General features: G+C 40.5%; 1 protein-coding gene across 6 annotated transcripts in view; it reads right to left on the bottom strand.

The window, feature by feature from the left end:
- The window catches only part of Stau2 (staufen double-stranded RNA binding protein 2), a 275907-nt gene that overhangs the window by 171568 nt on the left and 82050 nt on the right, over positions 1–22289 (bottom strand). The window lies entirely within an intron of this gene.

Genomic DNA, 22289 nt, shown 5'->3' with positions numbered 1-22289 from the left:
ATGGGGATAGAAAGATGGCTTAGTGTGATATAAAGTAATAAAGACATCACATTGACAGAACAAAAACTAAAGAATTTATGCCAACTCTTTTTAAAATATTTATATTAAACTGGCCATAGCACCTGTACATATTTCAGAAGGCAGCAACATTTCATCATGTATATAACGCACTACAATCAGATTAGGGTAACTGGCATGTGTACTACCTCAGAAATGCACCATTTCTTTGTGCTGGGAATGTTCAAAATGCCCCATTTGAAATACTCACTTAACTTTTGTTACTCACAGCTATACTACAGAGAACCTATACATCATTTCTCCAACCCAATGAACCTCACTAAATATCTTCTCATTCTCTCTTGCCAACACCCTTTTCAGAATGTGTTAACTACCATTGCACTCTCTACATTTCTCAAGATCAAAGTATCAGCTTCCTGATGTTCGTGAGAACAGCAGTGCTTTTCTTCTGTGCCCGTTCATTTCACTTAACAATGTCCACCAGCTCCACCTGTTGCTGCACATGAAGTAACTCCATTGTTAGTCTTGCTTTCTCTGGGTGCCACCACCACCAGGTAAACACCATCGTCAACTGCTGATTCTATCCGCAGTGCATGTCCCTCTGCTGCTACCTTCAGAGTTTCCTGCTTTTTCATTCTTTAACTGGCAGAGAAAATGAAGGCAATCAAAACCCCCAAGACCGTCATTTCTAGACTGCATCAGAAGTAGCATCACAAAATATTCTCATGATTGAAAACTGACCCAGCTTTGTGTTTAATAAAGCTGAGGGAGCAGAGTGTGACTAGGAAGCTGTTACTATTTGAGGAGGGATAAGAGAATAGGAGAAGAAAGAACATATTGAGGAGAAATTTCATATTTGTTTCTTTGTTTTTATTTTTCTAGACAGACTTTCTCTGTGTAGCCCTGGTTATCCTGGAACTCACTCTGTAGACCAGGCTGGCCTGAAACTCCCAGAGATCCACCTACCTCTGTCTCCCAAGGGGATTAAAGATGTACACCACCATCACTGGCTTAAAAGAAATTTTAAAAATTAGGATAGATGATCAAATCTATCAACTCAACCATTACTTACGGAATGTCTTTTATGACAGGATACTGTAAAAACAAATATCATAGTAGAGACGACAGACAGTAAGACATGTATATAGACTATCTAGTGTGATAGAAATACCTGTTTACAAAAGAAAGAAGGAAGGGTTCAGAAGTATCAGGCAGCTGTCTGTATAAGGTGGCTTGGGAAGGCTTCACTGGGGAAATGACAGCTTTGTAAAGACCTGAAATAAGTGGGGGAACCAAACCATGCAGGAACCTGGGACATGCATTTGAGGCACACAGAATACCAAGTGCAGAGGCTCAGAGACATGCTCAAGTAACTAAGGAGCCCCATCTGTCGAGAGCTGCAGGGTAAGGAAGGAAAGCCCGGTGTTAAGAGCCAACCAGACTCTGCAGGCCTTCCTTAAACATCATCTTAAGGATTCACTTTGATCCTGAGATGGATAGCCACTGTGAGCAGAAAAGACATCATCTAAAACCTATTTTGGAAGACCATCTCCTATGCTGAGGGCAGACTAAAGGGAAAGGGCAGGAGAAGCAAGGGAGCTCTAACAAGAGCTATAAGAGAAGCCTCAGAAAGGGACAGACAGTGCCTTAACTTGGGTACCATAGTAGAAGAGAGAAGAAGTCCCCGAATTCTACATGAGTTTGAAAACAAAGATGGGATGACCTAAGGGCTGCCTCCAAAATCTAAGAACTGGTTCAGAGTCACCCTGGAGCTTTAGAGGAATATTAAAGACTTGGTGCACACCAGCAGCTCTGTTTTGGAAGGGAGCTATTAGGGAGGTCGGACCTCCAGCAGATTTGTCAAGTAGGCAATCACAGTTATGAGTCTGGGCTCTAAGAAAAAGGTCTAAGGCAAAGATAAACTTTGGAAATAATCAATACAGAGATGGCATTCAAACATGCAAGAAAAATACAAACGCTGTGGGATTCAGAGCTAACAGAAAGACCAATAAGCACAAGTCCCTAAAGTGGAAAAGGCGTGTTAAGAACAAGGGACTGAAGACACCCTGGGTAAAGACAAAGGAAACCAGGACTGAGCAATATGATCACTGATTTGAGTGACTCAGCACTATGAACAGGGTCAATTTTGATGGAATAATGGATTTGTAATTGTAATGCTAAAAATCAAGTTTTAAAAAAAATCATTCCAGTGCTGGAAAATGTTTCCAAACCAAAGTCCAATTTAGGTCCTGCTCTTTTTTTTTTTTTTTTTTTTTCTTGCCATGCTAGGGATTGAACCCAAGGGTTTGCATGTGGTAGACAAGTACTCTACCACCAAGTTATACCCTCAACTTGAAGTCACAACATCTTTTAAATGATTATTAAATATCCAAGTAGTGGTAATCTTCAGACAGTCTGAGATAAAGCTGGGGAGAGTCCACAGTGTTAAAGTTTACTGGGCAAATGGGACTACATCAATGAAGATTGACTGAAGATGAAGATTGGTACCAAAGAGCAGATCAGCAAGGCAACAACTGAGACCTTGTGATGGACAGACACCTAAAAAGGATCCATGTGAAGGAATCTAGGGAGAGCCTGAGGCTGGACTCTGATTAACACCCACGATCAAAGCACAGGGAAGCAATAGATGGCAAAGGACAGGATAAAGAGAGTCAGAGCCAGAGAAGAGATTACAGCATAATGTCCCGGACAGGGAGAACCAACAATGTCCAGAGACTGGAGACATCAGAGCACGGCAGCAGAAAAAAATCACTGTTTTACACACTAAACATTATTTGTATGGCTCACAGTTTTCTATTATATTTTAATAAGGTATTTTAAGTGACTATAAGTATCCCTATTTTTAAATTAGGAAACATAAAAAAAAAATTAAAGAAAAAAACAATGACAGTAAAATACTATTTTCAACATCCAAAGGCTTAAAAAGAATTTAAAAACGCAATCTTCCTATCCTTTGATTACAATAACTAGACAGGGTATTGAAAGCACAACTCCCTGTGACTTACTACTCATCCTTTTAATCCAAAAATTTCAACAGACCAATATGAATAGTGTATGTATACTGTCCTCACTCTGTCGTCTGTACGCAGTTTCCCACCTCCACACAACTGTACATATTTAATTGGTTCTATAAAACTTCAAGATACACTACTTGAAATCAGAAATCAACTCCTGAACTGATCTTACATGGCAAACTTTCCCCATAGAGCAAATGCTTACAATTAATTATAAACTTCTGAAAACAGAGGTCCACAACTGGAATGCTAAGACCTTTAACTACAGCAGAGGGAGTGGGCGCCACTATAATCACTAAGGTCTGCTGACAATTACAAAACTCATTTTGGTTTGCCACAGAGACAAACAAAATTTCTGTTCATTATAACTTTACTGGAATATGATGTCATAACACATAACCATACTGAAACAATCTGCGATTTTTCTGACCAAAATATTAATTGCACACTAAAGAGCCCTTGGGGCCTCTTCCTTTGGGCCATCAAATATGGCTTTATGTATGTGTATAGGCATGCATTTTGATATGTATGTATATATAAATCATACCATATAAATATCAGAGGGAAAATTAAGTATATTGCATTTTTTACATAAAAGGTAAAATATCCTAGTAGTAACAACAGGAAATACCAAGACCTGATGCCTGACTTGTTTCATTCCAGTTTCCCTTCATCCTCTGGTTTAACAATGATTCTTAGTAATACACCCCACATGGTTTGAATATCTTACACATCACATCTCCTCAGAGCACCATGACAATTAAGATTAGCCAGAGCACTCTGATTAATAGCATCCAGACTGCACTACAGCAGAGATGATGAAGAATACTTCATCAAACGAATACTGTGTGTTGAGGTCCTTGCTTCTAAATACTTATTTCCTTGGGTAAAGAAACACTTTAAGCTTATTAACTTTCAAACGTGGTACGTTCTATTTAATGACGTTCCTTTTCCTGTTCGTATTTTTTTTCAAACAGTGAGCTCAATTTTGATAACGAACATTCAACATATGATGTATTTATTTCTACAAATTAGAATATATATAACTAAGCAGCTAGAAGTCTGTGCCCAGAGCTTAGATTCCCATACTGTTACTACCGTTAAGAGATGAACCATGAAAAACCCTACTGTGCGATGATGAAATGGGCTTTCCCCCACAGCCCACACAGTGTGCCTGTTCTGCCTTCAACAGATTTTCTGTCCTAATGAAATCCTACGCTCCAACCCGGTCTTCTGAATCAGTCCTGCAGTAGATGCCCTGGGCTGCCTTGATGACTGCCTAGCTGTCACAGAGCCAATGCTCTAGGCTATTCTTGCACAAGACAGCGTTGGCAACCAGGCAACCACATCAAATGAGGGGATATAAGTACCCCTTACTGCACACTGTTATGCCCCATGTATCTGTTTAATCCTTACAGTAGCCTGGTGTGACAGCAAGGTCCTGAAGCTCACCTTGAAGGTAACAACTTTCCCCAACAGAGTTGTTGAGAGTCAAATTCAAGTCTGTCTAACTTCAGAGGTTTAAGAAAATCTTGAAGAATTCTCTAAGACCAACAAGTGGGTAAAGGTGCTTGCCACCAAGCCTGAAGACTTAACTCACTCCCTCAGACATGAATGCTGAAAGGAGAAAAACCTTTGACTTCACATACACATGTACATGTGGGTGTATACACAACAAACAAACAGATAAATAAATAAACACACAGAGTGTCTAAAACTCTGCCTTACAATCTTCTAGCTCTGGCCATTTTTGTTTATTCCACCATCTCCTTAGTGGCCAGAGAAGCTAATGCAAGGGTTCTAAATGCATGTGCACTAAGAGATGCTGGCCTGTCACCACATGGCTGATGAAGCAAACAGCACTTCACAGTGACTACCTGAGCTCCACAGCATGAAGTTCAAACACCAAGTGCTGGCAGTGAGAGCCGCACTGCTAAGCAGCCTAGACTGTACAGAAGCCACTTACAGGGCTTCTTCTCCATGCTTCACTGTTCCCTACTTGGTGGGTATGTGGGGGGGGGGGGGAGAAACACAAAAAACTGTCCATTAAAAAGCTTCCTTTTCCCTCGATACACAAGAAGTCTTCAAGACATATGAGACAATACAGCAATCAAGAAAGGACACATGAGACCTTTAAATTAATGCTTCCCATCCTAACAGTTTCTAAGCAAAGGAAAACTAGCTTCCCATGTGTTACTGTGCCAGTCTTCTACGCCACATAACCTTGCTGTCCTCCCTAAAGTGACTTCATTCAAAGCCTTCTTTCTCAACTGCTTTATGTCATCTCTCTAAACAGCAAACCCATCCGTCCTCCCTATCATCCGGCTGTTGCTTTATTCCCAACATCTCACGTTCCTAGATATCACTTTTACAAGGTGAGAAAGATACATTCCAAACAACATTCATACCTAAAAAATTGAAAAATAATTACCTCATTTCATTTGGCAGTGTTACTCATAAATTTCAATACAATTTAGACACTCATATCTCCTCTTCAGGTTTATATCCAAAGCACATGAAAATGTTATCTCCTGATCTAACTGGGAGAGGCTGGGTTCTGTTTATGTATAATTCAGACTGAAAACAGAGTGCCACTCAACCTTTCTATCTCAGTTTACTACTTATCTGTAAAATATTTGCACAACCTATGATTTAAAAATTCTAAAGGCCTAAACTTAGCATTCAAATGACACTGGATTCTTCTGACTCTTTGTATACTTTTGGCAACTCTAACCCAAATTCTTTCCCTTGCAACAGAAAAACAACAAGTTTTATCATAAGGCTGTAAAGTAGTCTCGGCACATTTTCAAATTCTACATATATAAAATGTCTAGATACTTCTTTCTTCGCATCTATAAGATTTGAAAATACATCTTTTATAGGGTCTGAGTTTTAATTTTAAGGAATTCAAATATTAGGACTGGTTTGAAAAGATTCACAGGCAAGCTGAAAGAGTTGTAAAGGAGGTGTGAGGACATTGTTCCTGTTCTGTTTGTGGAACTCCCCTAATTATGTCTTAGGTACCTAGGAGAAACTACCCAAAGAACATGACAGAAATTCTGGGATAGGGTGTTTCAAAGCGGTGAGTTAAATGGCACGCGTGGTGGCATCACAGTTTCAAGTCTTTAGCTGCACTGAAGTTAACTGGAAATGTTCGGCAGAATCAACTCAACCAAGGTCAACCTGTGTTCAATTAATTTGGTAGATTGACAGAAGGGCGAGAACTTAGGCCAGGAGAGCAAGAAGACAGCAGTCAGCCTGTGTGACACCTGTCTACAAGAGGACTGTGCCGGGCAGAGGATGCTCTCGAGACCTGCTGCTGTGAACACACCACTGGCACCCTCATGAACTACTCACACCCACTATGCTTGCCCCTTCTCTCAACTGTACCTACCTAAACCATCACGACCGCATCAGTAACAGAGTTACGGCAAAAGGAGACATTTAGATCATCCATGCCCCCACAAACTCAATTCCATTTAGAGCTGAGGAGAACAGGGAACAGGATAGTAACTAACCTCTCCAAGACCACTTAATGTGAGCTGGCATCTGGGCTTAGCCAGGCTCATGGGGCGCCCATGTTCAACCTCTCAACTAACCGCACAAGCATGAACGGAAAACTTTGAAGCCATGCTGCATGTGAATATAAAGACCACTCAAATCTAGCTACACTTAGGAGACCTGGCAGATTCAGGGTCTCTCTCTTAGCTAGTGTCATAAGAAAGACACCAGTCAGTCACCAAAGGAAACACTGGGGACATTCTAAGTTGGAAATTGACTGAGAAGTTCCCCACTCCCTGTCTCTTCCTCGTCTCTCTTAGTCCACATCTCTGAAATCTGAGCTCATAAACTGTAATTTCTCCCATTTCCACAGTTCCGTTGGCCGGCCTATCTCCAAAAGAATACTAATAGAGTGAGCAGAGGGCATTCTTGGCTTCTTCCTTACTAACTGGAACACAGATGCTGTATCTCCAGTAAGTACAACACTGGCTACTGGACTAGATGAAGGGGAAGGAAGAGAGAGAAAGCAAACATTTGAACAAATGTCATCTATAAGGTATATATTTTACAGTACCAAGAAAGTGCCAAATTGTTTGTTTTTTACTCTTGGGGGGGCCCACCACGCAGCTCCCAAACCAATTACACATGGAGGCTTATTCTTAATTACAAATGCCCAGCCTTAGTTTGGCTTGTTGCTAGCCAGCTTTCCTTAATTTATCCTGTCTACCCTTTGCCTCTGGGCTCTTCCCGTTCTCTTACTTCTGTGAATCTTACTCTTACTCCTTGGCTTGCTGTGTAGCTGGGTGGCTGGTCCCTGGAGTAATCCTCCTTCTCTGGCTACTTTTCCCTCCTCCCAGATTTCACTCCATATATATTCTCTCTGCCTACCATCCCCATCTATCCTTTCTTCTGCCTTGCTATTGGCCATTTAGCTCTTTATTAGACCAGTCAGGCGTTTTAGACAGGCACAGTAACATAGCTTCACAGAGTTAAACAAATGCAACATAAACAAAAGTAACACACCTTGAAATAATATTGTACAACACCCAATTATTTAGAGTGTTGTACTTTCAAAGAACAGAATTTTAAAAAAGAACACAATTTAAAGAAAAAAAAATCCCATTTCAGCATCTGTATAGACAGTACTGACTTTATCTTTTATGTTTCAATTAAATATGCTTTACTGACCCACTTTCCAATAGCAAAACAACTCTCCATCAAAGTATTGTGAGTTCTGTTTATCACTACTGTAGTTAGGACTTTCTCCTAATACGCATAAGTAATGATCATCAAGGCACATCCTCTTGTCTTCTATACTAGTACTGTAGAATCAGCTGCCAAGGTTATTTTCAGTGCCTTAAAACAATCCATTCCTTGTTTTTCAAAGACTCAGTAAAACTTCACAGGGAATCATGTAGGCCAACTGCTTTTCTACAAGATTGTGGGTAACACTGAGTAGCTACCTCTCCAAATAGCTATTCTTGAAATTTGACAGAAATCCAAATCTTTATCTTCTTCCAAGGTAGGTCTGGTAAATTTCTATCTCCCTAAAAACCACCCTGTCCATCCAGGTTCTAAGGTTATTTTTACCATGAGTTAATGTAGACCTACAGTTCTCAAGGACTTTACTTTTTTATCGCTTAGGTATCCACATCCCATTCCGCCTTATCTGTGCTTCAAATCCATATTTGCTCACCTTATTAGATTACATATTTACACATTCTACTAGGTATTAGTAAAAAAAAAATGCTGTATTTCAAGTATCTTTCCTATCTTTATGTAGCCATCTTATATTTCCACACTTATTTCCTTTCTCATTTGTTATTCCTTTTGTAAGTTCTTCTGTTGGGTACTCAATTTATTTTCATGGTATCATTTCCAACATAAGCCTAAGACTAATGACTTTGTCTTCCCATATGCCTTTTATTGTTCAAATATAGTGCACTCAAGAGGAAATATGCTGTAGTGTTCTCTAACTGCCTGGCAATGAAGGCATTGTAGAGGATCATCAGTGTGTCTTTGCCACATCCAGAGAAAGCCTTGGGGAAGCACCTGTGTCCTTTCTCAGTCAATGTTTCATCTACTAAGGCTCTTAGTGTGAATACAATAAAAATTACTTCACATTTTAAGAAATGTAATTGAAAACTGTTTCTCAAATACCTTTTATAAATTTGGAAATAAATACTAGTAGAGAAAAGATTTTGAGATTTAGAGTGAGATAAACTGGATCCATCCATAGATGGCCCAGGGAAAGCAGCCTTATGTCAAGACTAACCAGGAGTAAGACTGACTTTGATTGTATCAACTTTCTCAATTTCATACAAGTGACAATCTATGTAGAAATTACTTCATTGTGTGTGTGTGTATGTGTGTGTGTGTGTGTATGTGTGTGTGTGTGTGTGTGTGTGTGTGTGTGTGTGTGTGTGTGTGTGTAATAGCATAGCATAGCTGTACATTTATTTAGGGACAGCTTTTCAAATAACTAAATAGATTATATATATTGTGCACCTTAAATCTTAATCTTTTGTAAAATGTTTTAAAGAAATACAGTCTTAAGTTTTTACCATGTATTTACTATATATGACCTGCTCAAAACACTAACAAATTCCTAGAAGTAAGAAATACACTAAGACATGGCTTGTGAATTATGTGGGTTCTTCCACAATTCCATCTTGGTTAATGCTTCTCTGAAAAATGTTCTTTGTGCATTGCTAGTGTAGAAAATCTCTTAAGTCCTTTGCAGTAACAAAACAATTATAAAACTATTTCTAGAAAATAGTTGAAATGCTTCTGTTTCCCCACAATGTTAAGGCCATAAATATTTGTTTTGAGTTTTAAAAATTTATTAGCAAGGAAGTATAAAAATATAATCAGACTATATTTTAAAGGTTTTTTTTTTTTTTTTTATCTTTTCATGGATAAATTGCCTCAGTGATGGCTAGAATACAAGAGTCAAATGGACAGGAAAAAGTGGAGTGCCACCTCTAAAGCTTCCATGAGCTCCAGATATTGCTTTGTTACAATGTCCGACCCAGACATCTCCTCCAGTGTTTTTGCTGATCAAAATTAACTATCAACTTTGGATGTTTGCCCATGGCAAATACTCCCAAAAGAAACACAGAGACATTACATCAGCGGTGTTACAGCAAGATCAATGTGCTTTGATGGTGAGCCGAACGGTAATTAGACTTACTGCACACTTGGAGTATTCTGTCTCTTTCATTGAAATCTAAGTGAATCTGGTTGTACATCTGCATATAGTTTAATGATAACAATAACCTGCAAGTTAATAGCTATTCATTGGAATATAAAAAATTTACTTGGCATTTTCCCAGGTAATTGTTTTTACAGCTTGAATTCACTTTATGCATTAGCTGCATTCATAAAAAAGTTACATGAAGCAAATATTTTCATACTAAATTCCTTTTTACCACTGTTGCCCAATATTTAATAATCTTGAGTTATATTTCTGTATGAAAATGTTGGCTCTAACACATTATAAAAATTATAATTAAAATGCATATGCCCAAGAATAGGTATATTTAATCAATTATTTTATAAAAACACATTTTATCTTCTCACCTGCAATAAAATTAGCCTAACGGACAATTATTTTGTTTCATATTCTCACAAGTATTAGAAGTAAGTGTAAGTTTTAAATAGCACTGTGGGGCTTTTAACGTGGTTTACAGAGCCAGACCTGCTGATGCATGACTTTAATCCCAGCACTGGAGAGGCAGAGGCAAGGGGACATCTGAGTTCAGGCTAGCCAGGTCTACATAGGGAACTCTGTCTCAGAAACCGAACAGAAAAACTACATATAGAAAAAGTACTATGTACAATTTATTAGCTGGAATTACATCTGACTGTCAGATTCCAGCAATATAGGGACTGTCAGACCAATGACAATCATCACCCTCAGACCCTGCAAATTTCTTCTGCTGTTGGCAATACACCTCAGAGTTTCACTGCCAGCCACACTAGTTTACTAGGATCCTACATCTCCTTTAGAGGCCACACACTTTCTGATTCAAGGGTTTGTTTTTTTAAAAAAATGCAAAGAAGCTATGCATAGCTCCTTGGATCTTATGCACAAAAAATGTAAAAAGAAACTTTTGCTGTAACAGATGAAGAACTGGAACCTTTCAAAACTGTCCTATGCAGTCCTAGTTTTTAATTAGTACCCTGAGTTAGTGTTCTAAACTTGTAGTTTTCAAGCATCATGCATTAAAATACTTTCCACACAAATCGTCTGCAGAGTATCACAGGGACTACAGTCATCTATGCTCTCCTTGTCCTTCTTACACAGATAATCCAAGTGTGCTTTTCTACCAAGTCAACACTGAGCATAAAATCGCCAACTCCCCTTTATTTTTGCCATAGGTCCCAAAGCAAAGTACAACACCAAGTAAGTGAGAGACCACTAGAAAAGATGCATGTTAATATCCAGACTGCCAGGAGAACTTCCCCACAGGAAGGAGCTGGAGGAATACCTAGAGCCTTGAAAGGTTAATGATTTATACCTCTGATTCCATGATTTATTCTTACAATAGGGATAAGACTGAGTGTGTCACATTCTTATCTCCCCACAAAGCAGCTTTTTAGGATATTCTGAACAAGTCTCTCAAGATATCTTAGTATTCCCAGAGAGATATTTACATGAGTTAGTGCAGTAAGAGGGGGAAGCATGTGAGAGTTTGGAGAGCCTGTTCAGCCCTCTCCCAGCAGGTGACACATGGTACCAGAACACCAAAGGCTCTGGAAGTCCCAGCTGTTCTCACTCCTTTCCTCTGGGCAACTAACCCATTAGCCTTCTTAGATACACCACCATGTTCCCGTGATGCTTCAGCCCTTCCTGTGCTTTCTGTCATTAGCCACTAGCTCCAAGAAGAAACAAGGGACCATGGCACTAGCACCATACTATCTGCTTAAAGAAATCCAGGGAAGAATGCAATCCTACAGACATGGGACAGCATGTCTGATGAGTCTGAGGAGCAGGAAGAGGGCAGTGTGGCTGGGTCACTGAAGTGATAAATGCTGCTATGAAGTCGGAGGTATGACTAGTCAGATTTACGTAAGGCCGTGAGTTGTTGTAAGGCTGTGAGTTGTTCTCTGCCTGCCTCCAGCATTGCTCACATCACAAGGAAAACAGTTTCAGACCTCTGCAGGAAACAAGAGTCAGTCAACAACATCAGCGCACTTCAAAACAGCAGGCAGTGGGTAGATCCGCACTGACAAACTCAGGCAGTGCCACTTCAAAAAGTAGACACCACCAAATGCATCTCCGGAAATTTTTAATGAAGGCAACTAAAAAGTTTTAAATTCTCTTTGCTATGTCATAAAGAACATTTATTTACATGTTTGGAGTGATGGTCTGCATAGACTGTTCAGTGACCTGTCAATCACAGTGTAGCAGTCTATAACTCATTTATCTTTGAAGAGATGCATTTATCTTTGAACAGAGAACATGAGAATGTCAATAAATCATAAGAAATAAAGGAGAGGGAAGTAAGTCAAGGCTTTTGGTAACTGAAGCCAAGAAAAAGCCTGGGAAATTAAGGGGTAATAAGCTCCCAGGAAACCCAAACTGAGAAAAAGCAGCAAGCCATGATGAGAATAATACCTACAATGATTAAATATACAGCCCCAGAATTACTGCCTAAGAACCTAAATCTCACCTCAAATAAAGAGAAAAGCCAAATGCTGAAGCTGCCTATTTTTACTGCAGCAAAAGAAGAAGAGAAAAACCCTGCAAGCCAGAGGACAACGTGAGTTGACAGTAGCCGGTGTGCAGGCAAGGGCAGTTCTAGACTGCTGTAGAAATACAGACTAACAGAAACCAACACTACGGACTGATCTGGACTTAGGCAGGATGAGAAGGAGAAATAATTTACTTTGTTTTAAAGTGGACTGTGTAAACAACTAACAAGTCCAATACTATCAAACTGTCTGTATTGATTTGGAGAAAGCCTTCCATGTGTTCTTAAATAAAATAGGATGCCAGAAAAACTAGTAAGTCCTTCAGATCCAGGGAGTATAAGGTTCCTTGAGTATCTGAGAAAGCAATGTAGAGTTCTGGGAACCTGAGCTGTATGTGGGAGTGCAGAATGAATCTTAAACAAGTTTTACTTCTTACTGTTTTTGTTATTCTTCTTTTAAAATAAAATCACTCAAGGGAACAAAAGGAAGGTTTGTTAATAATCTCATTTACAACAGGAGAAACTTCTCGTGAGACCTTTGGGGAAGCCTGTAGTCCCAGCCTGAGAATTGGGACTCTGAGAAGGCCTTCCAGGACAGTGATCAACGCTGACAGGAGCATGACCACAGCCATCTCTCAGGAAGCCCAATCACCCCAGTTATGCGAGAGGAATTCCGGCCAGAAACCAAAACCCTGGTGAGCTGATGAATTCGTGGTGATGTCAAGTGGATGAAGGGCTCCACTGCTAATCTTATTTGTCACTGCTCTCTTGTTTTATCAAAATGTAATTCAATAAAATCAAATCAGCACAGCCTTTTACTTCTCAAACTTACGCAGGCCAGGACGCCCCTGCAAATACTTGAAAGCATCATATAACGACACCATGAAACTCTTCAACGAAGGAAAAGGTTTAGAGTAGATGACTCTCACAATAGCTATTCCAAAGGTGATGATGCTCTGTGCAAGGAGGTGACTTCTGCTCACACAAGGGAAGTGGGAAGTCTCCTTCCTGCAGTCCCAGTGTCTACTGGCATCTACTATGATGTCTAGCACTTAGAAGAAGTCCAATAAAGATGTTAAACGAGGGACTAAGAGCTAACATTTGTTAAGGGGTTTACTAGATGCCAGCGCTGGGCATTCAGCAACTCACTTATACTTCCAACATCCCTTGGCAGTAAATGCTGTTACTACTTCCGTTTCCGCTCTCAGAAACTAAAACAGGGCGGCGTCCTGGCATAACTGGAGCTAGCTTTTGATTGAAGACACACCAACTGCACAGCCTTGACTGGTCACACTACCCACTGTCCTCCTCCTCCTGAGATAAGCGAACGGATGATGGCAAGAATGGAAAGCAGACTCACAGCAGCCATGTTCTCACTAGGACACCACAAACCAGGGCTTGAAGAACGGTGGACTCAAAGTGAGAGAGGCATGTAGGACCTCACAAAGGAGGATGGCATCAATGTGTACCTTCTCAAGCCTGAGTGTGATCTCTGAGACACGCCTTCAACCTGCTTGTACCCAGGAGGCACATGAGAAGATTTAAAAACAGTGGCTGGCATGGAAGGGGGAGGGCCCTAGCACTCAATGCTGAACTACGGGCAATTGATGGATTCTGGGAGACTGAACCACTGTTTTAAGTGGAGTACTCACTGTTGAGCCTACCAGTCCCCAATGGACAGCTCCAAACTCAAAGTTACACAGACCGCCTTGGTTAAACTCAGCAGGTTATAAACCAAAACCATTAGACATGAATGTGAAAAAGACTTGTAGACAAAAGAGGGGATAGGCGGGGGTAGCAGGGACAGGAAAAGGTGGGAAGCGAGAGTGATCAGTACACATTATGTACACACGTGAAACTGTAAACAAACAAATAAAACTACAGTCTCAGCTGGGGGATGGCTCAGACAGCAAAGGACCTGAACTGAATCTCCAAAACCCACATTTAAAAAACACAGCTGCCAGGCAGTGGTGGTACCCACCTTTAATCCCAGCACTTGGGAGGCAATGGCAGATGGATTTCTGAGTTCGAGGCCAGCCTGGTCTACATAGTGAGTTCCAGGACAGCCAGGGCTACACAAGCCTGTCTCAAAAAAGCAAACAAGCAAATAAACAAACAGAAAAGCCACGTGCTCCTTCTCTCTGATTTCAGTCAGAGCACGTCAGGTTTTGCTGAACACCCGCAGTGAGTCCCAACTGTGACCCAAGAGGACAAGCTAGGACTCTTCAGTGACCAAAGCCCTACATACACCTAACTCCTAGTCACATCTCTGACTCCACTTCTCCAGCCACACTGCCCCTCCGTTCGTTCCACAAGCTCATCAGCCTGCTCCATTGGTCTCTTGCTTCTCTCTAAGCTCCCCTGTGTATTCTTTGTTCAAATCACACCTTCCCAAGCAGACCTCTCCACTTACAACTATAACGCCATTCCTTACAATGCTCTATTTTCCCACTGCTGACCCCACCGTAGATAGCTCTTCACTTTCAAATCTACTATGGAGCGGACCTGTAATTTTTTCCTGCCTGAGCAGCATGTAAGCCTCACCCATGCTAAATGAATGTACTACACACACACATCACCACTGTTAGAACGAACGTGAAACAACCGAGTGCCCAAAACTACAAGCTGGGTTAAATAAATTACAGGGTAACCACACAGTGGGATACTAATCAGTTCTTAAGTAAATGAAGCAGAAATTCTTTCTACTCTGACCAAGTTAGGATCTGACTGGAAAAAAACTCCTACAGGACACTATAAACTGAATAGAACACAAAAAACAAACTTGGTTCAAATCCCTAAAGAGTGAAAAAAAAATTGTCTGGGGACAGAGTTAACATCTGGAAAACTGATAAAACCTGAAGAGGGGAACCCTAGATGAGACCCAGCCAGAGAGCCCCACATTCTAGATTCGAAACCCTGCCCGATCTCTAGCTGACCCACTAGCTACACTGGAGGAGCCACTGAAACGTGAGCTGTGTCTAAGGCGGGGGAAACTGCCTTGTTTGTAGGCTGTGGGCAGATGACCCGCCTGTTCAAATGGTTCTTTAGTCTTTCACGACTCCCACATTTTGGAGCACTTCCTGTTTCCAGCTTGCGGGTTGTGGGTACTCCACCTATACCAGCTGCTGTGTCTCAAGAGTCAGTGACAGTGCTGCAGGCTGCAGAGATGCTCACTCAGCAGGGAAAGGGCCAGACCCCAAGCCTGAGACCTGAGTTCAAGCCCGGGACCCACGCAGTAGACAGAGAGAACCAGCTCTCTCAGTTCTCCGACCTCCACACACACACTGTTGCATATGCACACTCACACAAAAGCCCACAAAATAAACAAAAAACAAATAAATAAATGTAGTGAGTTTTTAAAGGAAAAGAAACACAGGATTTTAAAGCAGGTTTTCTAATTAACTGGACCACTAAACCCCTAAGTATACTTACTTCTTGGGTCATGTGAAATAGTCTTCTAAAGAAGCCTTAGTCCACCAGAGTAACTTCAACTGAACTGACATTTTAGATAGAATTATACAATAAAGTTCTAGACTCCATGTTTTCCAAGTATTCTTAGAGTAGCGACATCTCATCCCAGTTTACTTATTTTTAGAAATCTTCTCTAGGGGGCAGAAAGATGGTTCCAAGGGTCAAGGCACTTAACACCAAGCCCAACGGCCTGAGCTCAATCCCCAAGAACTACCCAGTAAAAGGAAAGGACCGACTCCCATGAGTTGTCCCCTGACCTCTACAAGTGTGCTGTGGTGTGTGTACCCACACTGTTACAAATAAATAAATATTAAACTTCTGACACTGCTCACCAAACTAAAGGAGACTATTTCCAAAAAGAAAGATGCTTGTACAATCAATTCTGAAAGAAAACGCTACAATGTATTTTAACTATATTTAAATCAGTACCAAATATAATAATTTCCCCATAAACATGGGAAACACACAAAATTATTCAAATTTTCTGTTTCTACTGCCAAGAAGTATTCCTTAAATCCAAGCATTTCCTAACATAATATGCAACATCCTATTACTAGTCAACAAGAAAAAGAAAATTAAAATTAAACATTTATCATCTACCAGAAAATAACTAAGTACAGAATCAAGAAAAAGTACAAGGTGAAATTATTAAAAGACATTGATTTGAAGTCTTGGTTCTGCATAAAACAGTTTATCTTTCACAAACTCATCAAATAACCTCCTGAGAAGACCCAGAGAGCAGATACTTTCAGCTCGGCAAGCCAAATGGCCGGGGTACACCCCTTCACCCTGCTGTAGAGCCGAAGATGCCTATGCCAGAGAGTGTGGCTATGGACCACGACATCTGGTGAATGGGGCTGCCATCTGTATTTCACACAACTTCGACACATCACAAAATATGACTGTTTATTCTTTATTGTAACGTGCGAACTTAAATCCTGGGGTGATGGAGAAACAGGCAGCGCTTGGTCTGTCTTGTGCGCAGCAGCTTGCCAAGCCCCAGTTGAGAAATGTGGTTACTGGAAACCCTCTCCAAGGACTCTCGTAACAAGAGAGTTTATGAATCTGCTTTTCACTGTGCCACCATTTCCTATACAATAAACTCTGGCACACCATCACCTGCCAAAATAATAACTGAGCCAATGCTATGAGAGCTAAAATAGTATATCCATAAATTAAGAAATGGGAGGCAGTAGAAAGACAGAAAATTGTAATTTCATTACACATTTCAACATCATAAATTTCACACAGAATTAAACTCACACTATATAATTTTGTTTACTGAAGTTATTGATTACTTTTATGCCAAACTTGGAACTCCACTAACCTTCAGTGTGATTTAGTATTAAAATGTGGCCACAAGAATCCTGGCATTTTCGTAGTTGATCATGTTCCATATGGTAATGCCAAAATATCAAGACTGCCAAAGGATAGAATCAGGAAAAATGTGTTCTACTTGTAACTTACCTTTTATTAATTGTAGCTTATCTTTTCTGATATTTTAACAAAATTATTATGAAAAAAAACTTGCAAATAAAAAATACTGGGCTGGAGAGATGGCTCAGTGGTTAAGGGCACCAACTGCTCTTCCAGAGGTCCTGAGTTCAACTCCCAGCAACCACATGGTGGCTCACAACCACTTGTAATGAGATCTGGTGCCCTCTTCTGGCCTGCAGGGACACATGCAGACAGAATACTGTATACATAATAAATAAGTAAGTAAATAAATAAATCTTAAAAATAAAAAAAAAAAAAAATACTACACACCAAGATAAACCAGACCCAACGTCTATACATCTCAATGAACTTCTATGCAGTCAGAATAGCCGTTCTGAATCTCACCTTTAAGAAGATGTTAAACAACCTACAGAAGCCACCATTTCCTCCATTCTGCTCTATAGCATTTTCTATGTCCATTAACATAACTGAGTGAGAAATACTATACATTACATACATCCCTAGATTTACCATGCATGCAAATTCAAGTTCTGAGACATCCTGCAGCAAGAAACCTAATAGTTTACTTTAATACTGTCCAAAATTACACAATTACTTTCTTTTGGTGTAAAGCTTACTAACATTCAAAAAAGCTCAAAGTCTTTAAAACACACTTTGAAATTTCTTTTAATCTCTAATACAGGTTAGATAAGCATCTCTTCAGAAACACAGAGAAATTCTAATCAACTCTCAGATAAACACTCCTTGGGGAGACAGAATCAGGTTTTATTCCTCCTTCAATGCCTGAACCAGTAAACTGTTTGGTTTTTTTTTTTTTTTATTTTGTTTCTATTCTCTCACAAAAATTTCCTAATTGATCCAGCCATAACCAGTTACACTTCTATTGTTTCTCTATACAAATGTGGCCAAGTCTCTTCCTACATAAACATTCGTTTCTCCTACCCACTCCCAATGCTGGGAAGAGAATAACTAAATTCTGCAGGATGGTCTACTTCTGCCCCTCTCTACAATCTTCTCAAATCCCTGTTGCTCTGTTTACCTACACAGTATGGAGAGACGGGGACAATGCCAGGGTGGGATGCAGTGGAATGCAATTTGAAAAAGTTGTCATGAAATGGTTACATTAGGTCACACAAGCAAACAAATCTGTCTAAAATGGGCATGTTGCTGACTTTTTGGGAAATGCCCTAAGGTTGCTGGAGTGAACAACCTTGGAAGGGTTGTGTGGAGGTTCTATGCTGAGTACAGCTGCCACACTCTTGACCCAAGGGCTGTAGTGAAGGAGGAAGGGGATATATACCAGCATAGCCAGCCAGATCCGGCACTGGGAATCAGTGGGGTGACAGATCACCCAGACTTCTACTGAAGCGAAATGGTAGGTCAGAGAGAGAATGAAGAAGAGTAGAGCCTTGTGCAATACTGTACATGTAGTCAATTCCCATCCTTCCCTCTACTCTATAGCACCCCTGAGTTATAGTCTCCTATAACAAACACATACTTGATGATTCTTCCTGGATGTCTTACAAACATGTCTATGCTCAAAGCTTTAACTACATTCCAAATCTGATTACACTGTATTTCCCCACCTAAACAAATGGCAGTACCTCTACCCACTACCAAAAGCTAGAGACCTGCAAGCTTCTCCCATTAAATTTAGAACAGGTGTGAGATTCCACTAGAACACTCTCATACCAGGCAGCTGTACCCTGGAGCCCAACCCCACACACTGGGGTAGGCTTTTAAAAGCTCATGCCATTCCCAATTAGCTTCTCTGTACCTTCTGCTTGTGGATCAGATGTGAGCTCTCAGCTATTGCTCCAGAGACAAGCCCTCTAGCCTGCTGCCATGCTCCCTGCCATGATGGTCATGAACTCTAACCCTCGGAATCGTGAGCCACCAAATTAAATCCTTTCTTTTTCTGGTTGCCTTGGTTGCAGTGTTTTGCCATGAAAATAGAAGTAACCAAGGCACAGCTTCCTATTAGGAAACAGCAGTTGCAAAGGTCTGTGCAGCCTCCAACAGTGTGTATTGAAGTGGAAGGGCCAGGGAGGCCACCAAGCAGCACCGGTTCTCAAATAGCTTTGTTTTCATGGTCTAAGAACTTCTGTATTCGAAATCTTCTACAGGCTTGATGTTTGTGCGCTGTTATTTCATTATTAATGAGTAACAACAAAATCCACAATAAAAATAGTAAATTACAGTAAATCACTACAGTAGAACATCACACAAATTTATTACAGGAATGTGTATTAGTGACATGGAAATTGTTACAATACATTTGGAATCTAAAAGAGAATTATATGAGTTGCATGTATCTACATATTCACTTAAGAATTTCAATAGAGCCAGGCATGCCTTTAATTCCAGCACTTGGCAAGTGGATCTCTGAGTTCAAGGCCAGACTGGTCTACAGAGCAAGTTCCAGGACAGACAGGGCTGTTACACAGAGAAACCCTGTCTCAAAAAACAAAACAAAAAACAAACGAAGAATTTCAATAGCAGCACCTCTAGTAGGGAAGACTGTAGATAATTACTTAAACCAAAGTTTATATAAGCCTATCCCCAAAGTAGACAGAACTCAGGGAGTCATGAAGGAGATGTGACTAGGCAAGCACTCAGAAGCTGAGGTGAAAGGCTGAACCAATTACACAGGACTACACAATGGAGAGAAAAGGAAACAAAAACCTGTCCTCATCTCTGCTCTCAACATGGAAACAGGTATTCAATAAACACCCAATGTACAGTTTACCTCTGCCTTTAAGAGGACCATATTTCCTTACTATAAACGGTTTCATCCTGACTCTCTGAAAAGGGTCAGACTTGGTGGGTTTTTTTTTCTTGTTTTCACAACATGAGGTTTTTAAAACATTTATTTTATGTTTTAATTGTGTCTATGTGTATATGTCCATGTTTAAGAATGTGCACATGGGTGCAGGTGCCCAGGAAGTCAAGATGTCAGGTCCCCCTGGAATTGGAGTTCCTGACAATTGTGAGCCGCCCAACATGGAACATGACTCAGGTCCTCTACAAGGGCAATACAGTATGTGCTCTTAACTGCAGGCCATCTCTCCTGACCCAAAATATGAGCTTTTTGATGACGCTACCCTAAAACGTGCTCTTACAGACATCTGTAGGAGAGAAAAGCATTGTAACAGTCTCTAAATTTGTCTTCCAATTCTTATTCCAGGAAACAATCTACAGTTCTACTAAAAATTTCAAATGAAAGATTTAATTTTCACTAGAAACATCCAATTTACCTAAATGATACAGATATTAAATCGTAACTCAAGAGCATGCAAACACTGTAAAAGCTAATTCCTGAGACAAAGTTATGCTGCCCTCTAATGGTTCAAGATAAACAGTCTGACCTGTACTACACCAGGAAATCCACAAACACAATTTCATTATTTTGTAAACAGAAATATTACATTAAATGCCAGAGAAAAGGAATGTCAATTTTGTGTGTGCCCAAGCTGGTTAGTGCTGACCGCTCCCTCCATATTGGGATTCTTTATTATGGCAGACTTCCAACTACATTTGCCTGTGAATGCTTAATCAATACAAAAACACACAACACTCCTGTGCACTGCACAACAGCTTGTGTGATTCATCTTCTTCTCAATTAAACGAATGACAACAGCGTCCAGACTTAAGTGTTTATCATCATTAAAGAATTTAGAAAATGTACAGCACTGTTGTGTGTGCACACACGTATATGCAGGTGTGCTGATATGTGGAGAGAGGTAAAGGCCATCTGGGTTGACAGGGGATGTCTTTCTTGATTGTTCTCCACCTTATTATTTGCAACAGGGTTTCTCATTGAGCCCAAAGCTGGAATCTACCTGCCTCTTTTCCTGGCCAGCAATAGGGTCACTTTTATGCACTGGCTACAGTTTCAGTAATGGGGATCCAAACTCAGGTCTTCATGCACACACAAGCCTTTTACCAACTGATCAGCCAGGGGCCACCAAACTTCCTGAGAAGACCCAGAGAGCAGATACTTTCAGCTCTGCAAGTCAAATGGCCTGCGGTATATCTCTTCACCCCTGCTATAGAGCTGAAGATGCCTATGCCAGAGAGTGTGGCTATGGACCATGACATCTGATGAATGGGAGCTGCCATCTAAATTTCTCTGGTAACTAATCATTTTGAGCATGTTTTCATGTCCCTATCAGCCATTCATGCAATAGCTGAGAGCTGAAAACCTTACCCTTCACTGCTGTTCTGTCTTTCCTCTCCTCAAGAGAGCTACTTCCTGTGTCCTATCTTTTATATAGACTTTCTGTTCTGCCTTCTCATTGGTTGTAAACCCAGCCACATGACCTCCTCATCACTGCCTGTCTGTACAGACCTCCAGGTCATCTATGGTTGGTATTGAGATTAAAGGCATGTGTCTCCATGCTGGCTGTATCCTTGAACTCACAGAGATCCTGCCTAGCTCTGCCTCCCAAGTGCTGGGATTAAAGATGTGCACCCCCACTGCCCAGCTTCCGCTATGGCTTGCTCCGACCCCAAGGCAACTTTATTAATATACAAATAAAATCACATTTTAGTACAAATAAAATATCACTATATTTATGCTCTAAAATATCTTATCTCCAGAATAGCAAAAATTTCTTTCTGGAAATTTTACACCTCCAACTTTTTTTTCTATAATCCATCTGAAATTACTTTTTTTCCTATGGAGTAAGGTAAAAATGGAAGGTCTTGGTTGTTTCCTTGTCTAGGTATCTCTCTGAACACTCAATCACTGGAAAGAAGAGATGTTTAGTCACTGCTCTATTGCTGTGAAGAGACAGCATGACCAAGTCAACTCTTATAGAGGAATGCATTTAATTGGGGGTTTGCTTACAGTTTCAAAGGGCTAGTCCATTGTCATCACGGTGGGGAGCATGGTGGCAGGCAGGCAGACATGATATTAGAAAGGTAGCTAAGAGCTACATCCTGATCCATTGGCTGCAGGGGTGGGGGGCAGAGAGACATTGGGCTTGGCATAGGCTTTTGAAACCTCAAAGCCCTAACCCAACCTCAACCCTATGCCCCTGTGACATACTTCCTCTAAAAAGGCCAAACCTACTCCAACAAGGCCACACCTCCTAATCCTTCT

The sequence above is a fragment of the Onychomys torridus genome, chromosome 2, assembly GCF_903995425.1.
Source record: "Onychomys torridus chromosome 2, mOncTor1.1, whole genome shotgun sequence".
NCBI lineage: Eukaryota > Metazoa > Chordata > Mammalia > Rodentia > Cricetidae > Onychomys > Onychomys torridus.
Note: the sequence above shows the minus strand (reverse complement) of the source record. Positions and strands in the feature narration are given on the sequence as shown.